Source organism: Eptatretus burgeri, chromosome 7, assembly GCF_056783735.1.
Source record: "Eptatretus burgeri isolate ZD-2024b chromosome 7, Ebu_testis_v1, whole genome shotgun sequence".
Lineage (NCBI taxonomy): Eukaryota > Metazoa > Chordata > Myxini > Myxiniformes > Myxinidae > Eptatretus > Eptatretus burgeri.
Window position 1 is genome coordinate 32,207,350 of NC_140967.1, and position 13,077 is coordinate 32,220,426.

At 40.7% G+C, this 13,077-nt stretch overlaps 2 protein-coding genes across 2 annotated transcripts in view; one reads left to right on the forward strand and one right to left on the reverse strand.

Annotated features, from left to right (window-relative positions):
* The window catches only part of PSMD1 (proteasome 26S subunit, non-ATPase 1), a 294,517-nt gene that overhangs the window by 84,958 nt on the left and 196,482 nt on the right, over positions 1–13,077 (reverse strand). The gene's annotated exons all lie outside the window — the stretch shown is intronic.
* Positions 6,586–13,077, forward strand: part of HTR2A (5-hydroxytryptamine receptor 2A) — a 48,125-nt gene continuing 41,633 nt past the window's right edge. Inside the window, exon 1 of the mRNA XM_085887954.1 lies at positions 6,586–6,796. The gene's annotated coding sequence lies outside the window, so the exon portion shown is untranslated. The remainder of the gene's footprint in view (positions 6,797–13,077) is intronic.

Here is a 13,077-nt window from a genome sequence, read left to right on the forward strand (position 1 = left end):
TTTTCAAAGAGGACGAATTTTGGCCATTTGGAAGGTGTAGTCAGCCAGTGTCAGATAGCTCAGAACGTTGGCATTCCACTTTATACGGTCAATCGGGTGTTTGTGCAATTCACCAGGGAAGGCAAGGAATCTACAGCACAGGAGGTCCAAATTAGCTCAAGAACTACCATGCAGTACCATCAACTGGGCTACTATGGGAGAGCAGCTCGGAGAAAACCTCTTCTTCGACCAGCCAACATTCAAAGGAGAAAGAAGTGGGCTGACGAGATGGTCACCAGACCCTTGGAGACTTGGTAAACTGTAATTTTTTTCAGATGAGTTTCATTTTACTTAATTTTCTGACAGTGGACACGTATGGTCTGGAGACTTCCCAGTCAAGAGTTCTCCTTGAACCGATTGTCACCAACTGTCAAACACGGTAGTTTTTCAGTGATGGCGTGGGGAGCAATCTGGAGCACTGGTCAGTCAGAGCTTGTGGAGTGTGTTGGCAACATCAACTCTGGGATATGCATTTCTATCCTTGAGGATGGACGTCTCCCTGTCTTCTCCACTGGTTAGATGGTCAAAAACAGCACTTTATTCATGGTAGATGGAGCTCCATGCCACACTGCAAAAAAGACCAAAGAATGGCGGGACAGAAATGGGATCAAGCGACTTCCATGGCCAAGTCAGTCTCCTGACATGAATCCCATTGAACAACTCTGGTTCATATTGGATCGAGCTATGCGGAAAAATTGCAGGAAACTAACATCATGGGTAGAATTGCTAAACCTTTTGTGGGAAGCCTGGGCAGAAATCCCACAAGACAAAATTTCAGAACTCATTAGTTCTATGCCTGAAATAGTGAAAGTGTTGAAATCTGCAAATGGCAAGTCAATAAAACATTAGTGTATGTATTAAAATGGATCAAATTTACTTCAACTGCTCAATAAATAAATTCTTTGAAAATCATGGTGTCTATTTACTTCTGTCATGTATCTGTACAGCCCAATTAGCTTATTGTACTTCCAATCATCAGCAAGGTCACCTTTTTATGTCATGCTGAGATGTTGGCTGATTTCCAAGCAGATGGAAGATGACCGATGCTAAACGACAGGATGAAAGGGGCAGAGAGAGGATGTGCAAGAGCAGCAGAGCAGGTTTTTAGGACAAGTGAGCTGATGCTGTCTGGTCCAGTTGCAGAGTAAGACTCAAGGGTTTACAGAAACCTTTCTACCTTTTCAGGTGCAAAAGACACATAATTCAGGAGCAATTAGGTACAACTGGGAAGGATGGGTCCAGAGAGGGAGGATTAAGGGGCAAAATATTTTGAAGCAAACACAGAATTGAGGCATTTCGCCTTCTCACTAGCGGAGTCGGCAGTGGTGCAATTTGAAGTGAGGAAAGGGGATGGAAGGGGGAATATACACCAGAGACCGACTTGACAAGCACCACCAGGTTTTAGAGGAGGGAGACAAGTTTGAAAGCTCGTTCTTTAGATTGGACAGATGTTGTTTTCTGGCTCTCCTAAAGGAAGACATACTTATTGTGGGCTTTGTGGAATGGTCTGAGGTTGCCTACGTTCGGATTTGCCTTCCAGGAGGAAAATGCAAGTTGTTTTTTAAAGCAACTGCCTCACGACAGGATTCAGAGAACTGAGAGCAGGAGGATGGGAAAGAAAATTGCAGAATAGATGGGATGAATCTGTGCATAAGACGGAGCAGTTTTCCGCAGAAGAATTCCCAGGCTGAATTAATATCAGCAGTGGTGGATAGAGCAGAACAGTCTTGAAGTGTTTAAAAATAATAATAAAACGCGAATATGCGAAGCACAAATGCAGAAGCAGGTCACACTTTATGACCCACAAATATGCAGGGTCCACGAATAGCGGGACCGCGAATGCCAGGGTCTGACAGTACTTAAATTATGGTGAATAGTTAAATGTAAAAGGCGATTACAAAAATATATCACATGCATTAATTCAACAACCTCCATCCAAAAAAAATAAAAATAATAAAATCACCGAGAATTATTCAACTCATTTCAAGTTATGCACTTAACTATTCAAAATTAGAAATTTACTTAGACCCGAGAAAGGTTGAACCACAGTATATATTAGAAAAATATAAAGTTCCCAAAGATTCTTCTGCCCCACCCCTTACGCCAAGATATACTTCCTGACAGAAAGCATACTCAGGCAATATGAAAAATTTGGTTGGATTTGGTGCAGTAGTTTAAGTTTTTGACAATATATATAACATATATAAACATATATAAACATATATATATATATATATATATATATATATATATGTATATATATATGACAACATATATAAACAGACAAACAAGACACAAATTCTCCTATATTTACTCAAAAAATAGAAAGATGACTTCCCTTCCAAGGAACTTCAACAATGAAGGAGACCATTCAGCCCATAAAGCCTGCACAATGTTTGCCAACCAATGACAGTTTTTAGCTCGTCTACGACAAAGTCGAGAAGAGCTGTTAAAGCCATAATAATGTTCTTCAGTCAGTCCATCCTTCCTTCCTTATGTCAAGCAGTCAGGTAATCGGTCCAGTAACACTTTTTTTTTTTTTTAGCTCACCTGGACTTTAGTGTCAATGGGCTTATGCGATTGAGCCGTGTCCAAACTGTCCATGGGTGAGTGAGTGAGTGAGTGAGTGAGTGAGTGAGTGAGTGAGTGAGTGAGTGAGTCAGTCAGTCTATAAACACTTCAGTCATTATCGCTTGAACCAAACACATGATTTTGATGAAACTTCATCGCAAGCTTCATATCTGATGCATAACAAAGGTGTATTGACTGCATCAAAACCTGCGCTCATTAAGAGGGTTTAACAGAAGAGTTTTTGACCCCCACCCCCCCCCAAAAAAAAGAGGTTTTGCTGTCTTCTCAGAAACTACACACACGATTTTGATGAAACTTGACGACAACCTTCATCACCCGTGATGTACTAAAGTTTGTTCATGGCATTAAAAAAAAAATCAAAAAAAAATCAGTGTCTCAGGGGGTAGGTGGGGGGTTTGATTGACTGTTGCTTTTTGATTGATGAAACTGAAAGTTTTTGGAAATGCAAACAAGATGATTTGTGTTCAACAGTGTTCAAATATATAATTCAATTGAAATGAAATAAAAGTTTTAAAGTCTGGAGAAAAAAACAAACAATAGGTTTGGAAGTTTACCACCATTTATGCACCCTCTTTTACACAACCTTGGCTCACACGTTAAATTAATTATAATTCGTGGCCGTTGTTTGTGTCCTTTATGACTAACCTAAAAATGGAAAGTTTCTTGGTTTGAATGATTTTCAATTTTCTTTGGCTGCCAAACAGGCAGAGAAACTGAAGCAATTGCTTTACTCTTGTGTGTGCATGTGAACTTGGGATGAAACTACAATTTGCCAAATTCAAAACCAAAGCATTGCTAAACTGCAGATTTGTGTTTCGATTCAGACACAGACAGACAGACAGACAGACAGACAGAACCAATTGCTTAACCCTCCTTTGCCATATGCGTGCAGGGTAATTTTGCCTCTGAATTTTGGTGAAGGTGCAAGAAACGAGAGAGGAAATAGCAATTGGGACATACACAGTTGTATTACTTATATAGACTAGAAGTACCTGCTAACCGAGCGTAGTGGCGTGCACCTGTAATCCGGCTACTCAGAGGCTTGGGTTGGAGGATCGCTTGAGGACGGGCACTCTGCGCTGGGCCACGCTATGAGAGGGTGTAGGGCAGCCCAGAATCATGGCGAAACCCAATCCTTATCCCTGTCGTAAGAGGCGACCAGGGTTGCGTCAGGAAGGGCATCCGGCGTAAAACCTGTGCCAAATCATTATGCGGATCATAATGGATGATCCGCTGTGGCGACCCCGAATGGGAGCAGCCGAAAGAAGAAGAAGAAGAAGACGACTATAAGTACCCGCTCCCTACGGGGGCCGCCAAGGGGGTCATGTTATTACCTTTATGTTTATTCATAGCACAGCAAAGAACCCACCCTACAGGCGATCTTGTGCCAAGCGTGCAACACGTTCTTCTGAAACATCACTTTATTTGGGCGGTGTATAGGGACCAGACCACTGCCTTGGTCGCTCCCAAAAACCAAATTAACCCGGGTTACGTATATGAAGTAAAAACATGCGTATTGCTTATGTGCATATACAATACATTGTGGTTATATAACTCTGATAAATCCAATTGCACCAACCCTCCCTCAAAGGAAGAAAATGCCAAGAGGCAAACAAACAAAAAAAATTAGCACCCTCATAGAATCAAACAAAACTTGAAATATGAATCCCTGAAAGTTTCAGCTTCTGGGGTCAAATCTTCTTAAGACGAGTAGATAATACATACATATCCACATACATACACACCCACATACACATACAGTACACACACACACACACACACATACAGTACACACACACACACACACACACACACACACACACACACACACACACACACACACACACACACACACACACACACACACACACACACACACACACACACACACACACACACACACACACACGCGCTCCATTTATATATTCTGCAGACAGAGAGGAGATAGTTTTCTTTTGAGCATTTGATTTCAATTTAGGAATATTTTCACTTCTCAATTGTTGCATCATACATCACGACATTCTTTATTTGGGGTTGTATGAATATTTGTGAGATCTAGAAAAATCTTGATAAGCCAAGGACTCGTCTTCGTTTTAAATCCTCACCACAGTGCAGAAGGAGAACCTAACTTTCAGAGGAAGTGGAATAAGAATGCAACCTATTGTCAACATTTTGGCAACAGCATGTTCATTTTACACTCTAAAACGTGTGTGGGTATAACTCTGAGTGTATGTCACAGATTTACTTTCCTTCAACTGGAATCATTCACATATTGTTAGATGCCCACCATCAGACAATAATCACCCCTCCTCACCACTCTGAAACATCAAGCCCACACAAAACGTGCTCTCCTTCCTTCGGTCATTTCACTCCCTCTGCTGGATTGTGAGCACATAAACCTACCTTTTTCTCTCTCTGACATACAGGAACTTTTAAAAGTATGGAGAACCCTGCCAAAGGTTGGTGTGGTTCACTACACGATGGCTTAGCTTCCTCTTGCGCCTTGTGAAGCTTGTATTTTTGGTTCTTGCTTGTGCTTGGTTTATATAGAACCTCAAGGCCATGAAGACCCATTAAAAATATAAGAAGAAAAAACTAATGGAACTATCCCGACCCCCTCGGCAATTCTCCTGGTTTATGAACGTAGTTGTATATCCCTTCATAACACGGATCATATCTCCAATATAATCAAGAAAGGCAGGTACAATACGACTCTTTAAAGACTTTAACACACTACAATGAACAAGGTATGGTTACACATTCTGAACAAGCTGACATCCATCAGAAATGGCCGGGTGGAGAGTCGGCTTACCGCCGACGGAGGGTGACCGGCCCTCAAGAGATGTGTCAACCTTACATTTGTAACACGTTGACAGCAATTTTTGAGCAGTTATTTTGGCACGTGACACAAATCAAACTTACATCCACTTCATGGTCAAGATGATACATAATCCAAGTGATTCTGCAGTCATTCGCCATTTTCATCACCAATTTGTGTGCTTTATTCACCTTCCAACGGAGAAACACACTATTAGCTATCAAAGGATTTTAATTTTATCCGCTGTTTTAAGAAAACTTTCCTTCCGCTTCCCCCCCCCCCCCCCCCGTCATTAACAACACAGAAATTACAATAATGATATCAAGCGCACGGCACACAGTCAGACTTGTCGTGCCTGAAACTGCCTGTGCCATAATGAACCTGACAGAGAGTAGAAATGGTCTCTTCCTGCCAAATGACTGTTATCCAGACAGGCTGCGGATTCACACAAAAACAAACATCAAACATGTCAAATCAATTTTCCCATTCATTCTTCGTACTGATCAACATTCCAAGCCATATTCTCAAAAATGATGAAAAGGCTTACAGTCGAGCTTGTCCATGAATCGCACGCAGGACAAAGATAGTAGCAGACCCCAACCATGACCCGGACGGACGGACGGACGGCGGAGACCAATTACACTACTTTTACACCAATTTAAAGAGGACACGAGTAGACAACGGACAAAAACCAACAGCAAATTGGATATATTAACATGGGTTCCCAGCATCATGGTGATGGATTCAGACACGAATGCTAAAAAGGCCAACCCAATCGTCTACTCCTTCTAAAACCCGACACATCTATCATTTTGCAATGGCACGTTTGTTTACCTTGGTTATTTAATTCTTCATTTGTTGATTCAAGAGTTAACAAAACAAGGACACGATCCTGGCAAGCACTTCGAAGTTCCTTTCTTCCCAGGCTACTCAGATCTCCCACTCTCTTCTTAATAACCAACAATGGATTCTTCATCGCCGCAACATATTTTTGTTTCACGAGCTAACTCAACGGGTTGTTCACATCTTAGCTCCCATTAACTTCCAACAGTGAAACTCTGCTGTGCTTGGCCTATTCTCAGTTTCATCACATTCACCAATAGAATCACAGCCTTATTCCTCTTCTTCATCATCATTATCGGAGTCGACGGTGTGCGAGTGAACGGCCCAGCGAGTGCGGGGCTTTAGAATGCGACGACATTCAGTGCGCATGTGGGAGGCAGCCAGAAGGGAGGGTTTGGACGAAGGGTGGCAAGTGTAACACTCGGGGTGCTGCCTTTGGTGAAAAGCGGGAAAAGGAAAACGTGATGCCCGAGAGCAGAGCACTGCTCGATTAACGTCCCACCGGTAAGGAACGTGTGTAACCATCTTTTGATTTATTTGTTGTGACAAAATGGACGTATTTTCTAAAATGCAGTGTCAATTGTACGCTTGCTCACTGTATGATGTGCTTAACGACTGTCATCCAAAATTAGGCGACAAAGAACTTGGCACAATTGTAAGAACAAGTGAGTTCATCAAATGTGGAGGAAGCATATAATGAAATATATAAAATAAAACAGTGATGATGAACAAGAAGTGTGATAACAGTTCTTTGCTGTCAAGCAATGCTATAAGCAGATAAGGGATCCTGAAGTTATCTCAAGTGCTTGCTCTCTCGAGTTTAAACACCTCTCCTGGTGGGAGATGAATAGAACGATCTAAATCTGAGCCTCAACAGTTCCAACAACATGAATGTTCTCCTACAGTGAAGAGAAAAGTTGAAGCCGGTGCAGCTCATAACCCTGCATGATTGAGAGAGAGGGAGAGAACAAATTACCACCTACACAGCAGCGAAGGAAGCTGTGCCGGCAATAAGAGGCAATGCCAAAACAAAATGCAACGGCAACCAAACGGAGCATAGGCATTCGCAACAGATCGTCTCGATGAGTACTCTGAATGACATTATGCATCGTCAAGGTCACATTGGCGAGTGAGAGTATCATGATGCATATTGGGAGACTAATTTAAGGGCTGTTCGAATAAATACCATTGCCCTTGTGCATCTCTTGGTCGAGTGATTATTAAATTTCACAAGTGTCTGAGCTATGCTTCAAAACTGAGACCTTATTGGCTTAGATATACCATTACGTGCACCTTAGACCGTAAATGGCCTGCAGCAGGGTGGCGAGTACAACATCATAACAGCGACAAAAATCAAGTTAAATGAATAAAGCAACGATGCTATGAAGAAACTTTGTTTGGACTTTCATCCCCAGAGGTATCCTTGGACCCCTGGAGATAACCCATTAGATTTGCCTGGGCTGGAGTTATGCATCACACGCGGTAAATGTACTTGCTCAAAGTTTCTGACTGCTGCCTTTATGCAGGCGCGCACGAAGCACGAGCCATGAGCAGCAAGTCAATTTCTGTGAAAGTAGTCCAACCACAATCCGTAAAAAACGCGAAATTAAATTAAAGGATTTACCAGACTCTCCTCTTGGGAATGAAATGGCAATCGTACAATTTTGTCGAAAAAAAATTCACGAAAGCACGAAAGAGTCTGCCTATGGGAATTTATACTGTGCTTGTAGACGTGATATACGGTGCATCTTTTCAAAGCCAATTCGGTTTCCCATAAAACGTGGGCCTCTTTTGTATCCTGGTGCTGACCATAGCATGATGCAGGGTGGCATCTGCTCGTGAGAAAGCTTCCAAAGATTTGAGAAGATAAATAAAAAAATTTTTAACATCCAGAACGCAAGTCATGTTGGTTCAGATGTTTGTCTTGAAGACAAAAACAGCTCCGGGTGCCTCATGGGTACAGGCTGCCTCTTTCAGGATAAATGTTTGTTCGCTTGCAGATGCTGGCAAGCCATTACAAAACAATGTCAATGCTTTTGGCAATGCACGTGAGTTTGCAAAACATCCATAGTTGCATATTAAATGAAGAATCCTTCTAGAAATTTGCAATTGGTCACTGGCTTTGACACCAATACAATTTTTTTATTACGGACCCCAGGCATCAAAAAGTTATGCATAATCAAATAAGCAGTTTCGAAAGGAGCATGTCGCCGCCATTAGAGCATTTGCATTGCATCAGATGTGGCAAGAAATGTGAATCATTGGTCCCCACTTGCCGGCAGAAGATGCCATTTGCATTTTTGCAACCCCCATCCCTAGTCCATTTAGAGTCCCGTGTAGGCACGGGCAACTTGCTAGTTTTGCTCAATATAGAAAGGGAAGAAAATATAAGTTTTTTTTTTCTGATATACACAACACAAGGAGGAACAAAAACTCGAAAAACTCGAAAAATAAACAAAACAAAAAAACACTAAAGCATCCTAAAATGCAATGCACATCCACATCCGCTTTGCACTCCAACTGAACTAAAAAAAAAAACGTTAAATTTTATTAAATAGTGTTCTCCATATTCTCATAATAAAGGGTCATTTAAAATGTGATGACAAAAGCTCAAACAGCAAAAACGTTACAACCTCGACACAGACAGACAGACAGACAGACAGACAGACAGACAGACAGACAGACAGACAGACACACACACAAGTGATTGCAAAACACTGTCTCCCGCTGCATTGGGGACGGGCTAACAAAGATAGGAAGGAATGAGTACAAGAAAACTTTTGGTGGGGAAAATTACAACGTCGGCAACTGTTCAGGTAGATGACAGGGCAAAGGACGTCAAGGTAACACTCCACAGCCAAAGATAAATAACCTTTTTGTGCTCTTAATCAATCTTAGACAAAACACATGCATGGCAGCACCACAAAGAGGGAATGGAGTAAAAACAAACAAATATTAACAGAAACAGAATGTGAGTACAACCGTCTGGAAAAAAGACCAAAGGAGAAATTGCTCGGAAGATCGTTCAGAACAGATATCCTGAATAGCAAACAACAACAAAATAAACCAATGTCACCCGCAAGGTGACCCGTATATTACCAAAAGGTGACCACGTGTGACTTCTTTAAGGTCACACTGAGGTGAACAGAGCTGCTATCCACCAGGAGCGACTCCTTGAGGAATATCTGCCTACGAGAGATTCCGATGAGAATCGTTCTACAGAGTAACCATGAAAAATATGCGTTTGCCTCATAACGTCACCAAATGACGTCATAATGTCTTAAGCTTGACATATCTAGAAAGCATTCATCGAGGTGTTCAATTTGAGGTACTACACGATATGGTTCCTAAAACTTGAAAATTTGACCTTGGGGTCAAATATGTTTGACCTCAGGCGCTAACCATGAAGGTCAAGGCCAATCGCCACCAAAAATTAATCAGCTGAGCGCCAGACCATATACTACATTCCCATAAAGTTTGGAGACGATTCTATTAAAATTACTCAAAAAATAAGGGTTTCGTCGACTCCCCTGATTTGCGACAAAGTGACTGACCTTGACCTTTGACCTTGACCTTCAAAATTTTATGCGCTGAAAGGGACCTCTATAGGCCTCTGATATGCGAAGTTACAAAAATTTCCAATGATAACTGTGCTCTGCAGAGTGATTTATACGTGATTACAGACAAAAAAAAAAAAAACATGAAGGTCAAGGCCAATCGCCACCAAAAATTAATCAGCTGAGCGCCAGACCATGAACTATATTCCCATGAAGTTTGAAGACGATCCGATCAAAATTACTCAAAAAATAAGGGTTTCGTCGACTCCACTGACTTGCGACAAAGTGACCTTGACCTTTGACCTTGACCTTCAAAATTTTGTGCACTCAAAGGGACCTCTATAGGCCTCTGATATGCGAAGTTACAAAAATTTCCAATGCTAACTGTGCTCTGCAGAATTTTTTATACGTGATTACAGACAAACAAACAAACAAAAATAAAAAATAAAAAAAAACATACAAGCTGACTAACATATCTTGCAAAAACTTCGTTTTGGCAAGATAAAAATACAAATATAAATCGGATAGTCTGTTGGTGTTCTCACCTGAACCCATGGCTCATGATGCAGAGAATCCAAGTGCAAATCACATATAGATTTGTCCATCGTCTCCTTATATCCTTGCAATTTTTGTTAAACTACATACAGTGACAGCTACCAATTTATTTGTCCTGCATCTGATGTATGTAACAAGCTCCTCTATGAGCCTGAGATTAAAAACATTTTACCCCAAAAGTTAGAGTCCACCGTGCTCTTAGAGGTTATGTAATGGCATACGTAGGAGGGAAAAAGCAGGTTAGCAATTGCAGAACACACACACACACACACACACACACACACACACACACACACACACACACACACACACACACACACACACACACACACACACACACACACACACACACACACACACAATATCTCTTAAAAAAAAAAAAACAAAAGAAGAATGAACAGCAAACATGCAAATTATTACCCATATAGTTATCAAAGTTTAAAAAAAAAAGGGGGGGGGGGTAATGGGGTAATAAAACTTGACAACTACAAAGTATTTTTATATCGTGGTTTACTGAGGTAGCACACTGAGGTACTGACAGAAAAAGAGATTCCAATTTTAAATGTGGATCATTAAAACCGACTCGATAAAGACATTTCAAGCTCGTGTACATGAAAATAAAATAAAGCCAGAGAAGGATGAATGAAGGTACTGCAGGTATAATAATCATACTATGTATAATTTGGCATGCATGTTTCACTTCTATGCCTTCCTTATCCGCTGGATGGAAAGAGTTGAAATTTGTTGGTTGTATTTGAGGGGCGTCCTGGAAGGTTGAGACATTAGAAAAAAAAATAAAAAAAATCAGTCACGGGGGTTCCGGAAGGGGTAACGACACAAATTCTCGATTGTGTTGTGCCACTCCCGGTGGGAGAGTGTATTACGTCTATTTGCAGCGTTGTAATGGTATCTGTACGAAAACCTGACAAATCAAAAACGACTTGGGTAATTTGCATACGTGCTCTGTATTTTATGCACTCCTAAATCGCTGGACAAAATATGTTCAAAGGTGGTGGCTGCACTCTTGAGTGTGCATGGAAATGTTCTACTAAATTGGGATGGCCACCTCCAACTTAAAGAAAATTATCTGTAAAAATGCCCTGCTGACTACATTGGCAGTACCAGCACCCAGTGTTTTCCAGGAAGTTGCTTCCAAAAAACAAAAAGCCAACATCTGTGTTTTGTCTGAAGTCAAGTCCTATCTTGTCTGGTGTGTCTGCATGTGTGTGCGCAATTTGTGTGTGTGTGGCGGCTCTTCGACGAGCCTTAGAAACCATAAACAAAGCAAATGACTCTTTAGATTTGAGACCCAACTCCTGAGACTAGACTCAAGGTGTGGTATTTGCTGTTACTTAATGTTTTGAGGAACTTTTATTCCAAATTTCATTCGAGCCATTGCTTGCGGGTCACAAACAGAATTCACTTTCAAATCACACTGTCACTGTAAGCATCGTGTTTCCATTTACCGTAACCCCCAAATTTTGATTGTGATCACTTCATGCCGATTTGGTACAAATTTACACCTTCGCTGAGAAATCACCAAATGCTTGTTCTTTTTGGAGAAACGAGCTGCCCTGCACAGCCAAATGAGATATTGATGATTTTCCAGAGTGAAACAAAACAACATTAATTGCGTTGAATATTGCCAAATTGTCACAATTGATTTGATACTATATAATTGGCTATTTGAAGCATGTCTTCTCATTTCCAAGAAGAAAAAAAAACAACAAAACAAAAACGAAATTAAAGCTAATTGAATGTTGTGGAAATTAAAGTGTATGTTGTGGCATCGTGACTGATAATGGCGAATCATTTATAAATAGAGCCATTTAATATATTCCATTCATGTTGGATTGTTACAGACTGAATTGAGCAGGTGGCATACTTTGACTTAAGTTTTTCTTGTGTCAACAAACTGCAAGAAGAAACTTTTATTTAATATCAGCACAAAAAGATTTCTACACTCACTATGTTGATCCTTTCTCTTCATGTAGAATACAATCAGTGCCACAATGACTAAGGGTGTGCCTGGACTAAGCGACGGTTACCAATTACGAACTTGACTCATTAACTTGATGGTGAAAAATAAGTGGTCGTTGTGTGGAGAAGGTATTTCTAGGAAATTCAAGGCAAAGAAAGGTAAAGGAGAGTTAGAATCACATTTGACATAAAAAACCCAAAAATTAAATTCAAAAACATGAAAATATGAATGGGGTATAGCTTATCTACAAAAACATTTCCTCATGGTTTTATGATCTATTTGAGAACGAAAGAAATAAGCGGTTTTGTAAAATTTGCCCATCCTTTGTCATGTAGAGATTATCGGTTTTGTGCTTTGCAAGTCATGCAAAGTGTTTTTTTTTTTTAATATCTATATAGAGAACAATAAAATAAATCAACAAGAAGGGCACTCGGTAGAGCGCATATGTCCGCCAAGCTGATTAGTTTACGTTTTGTATGCCACTGATAGGCCGAATCTGGAGTCAGACCGCAACTAAAATTTAATCGGCTTGTTCTCATCACCTAACCAACTCATCCACTAAGTTTTGTCCGAATCCGTCCAAACTTTTGGAGATATCCTGCTATATATTATTTTAACCCAATCACTCAATGGTGAAGAATCACGAAAAAAATTCTCGGATCCATATCCGGATCAGGATCTTCACCAAAATA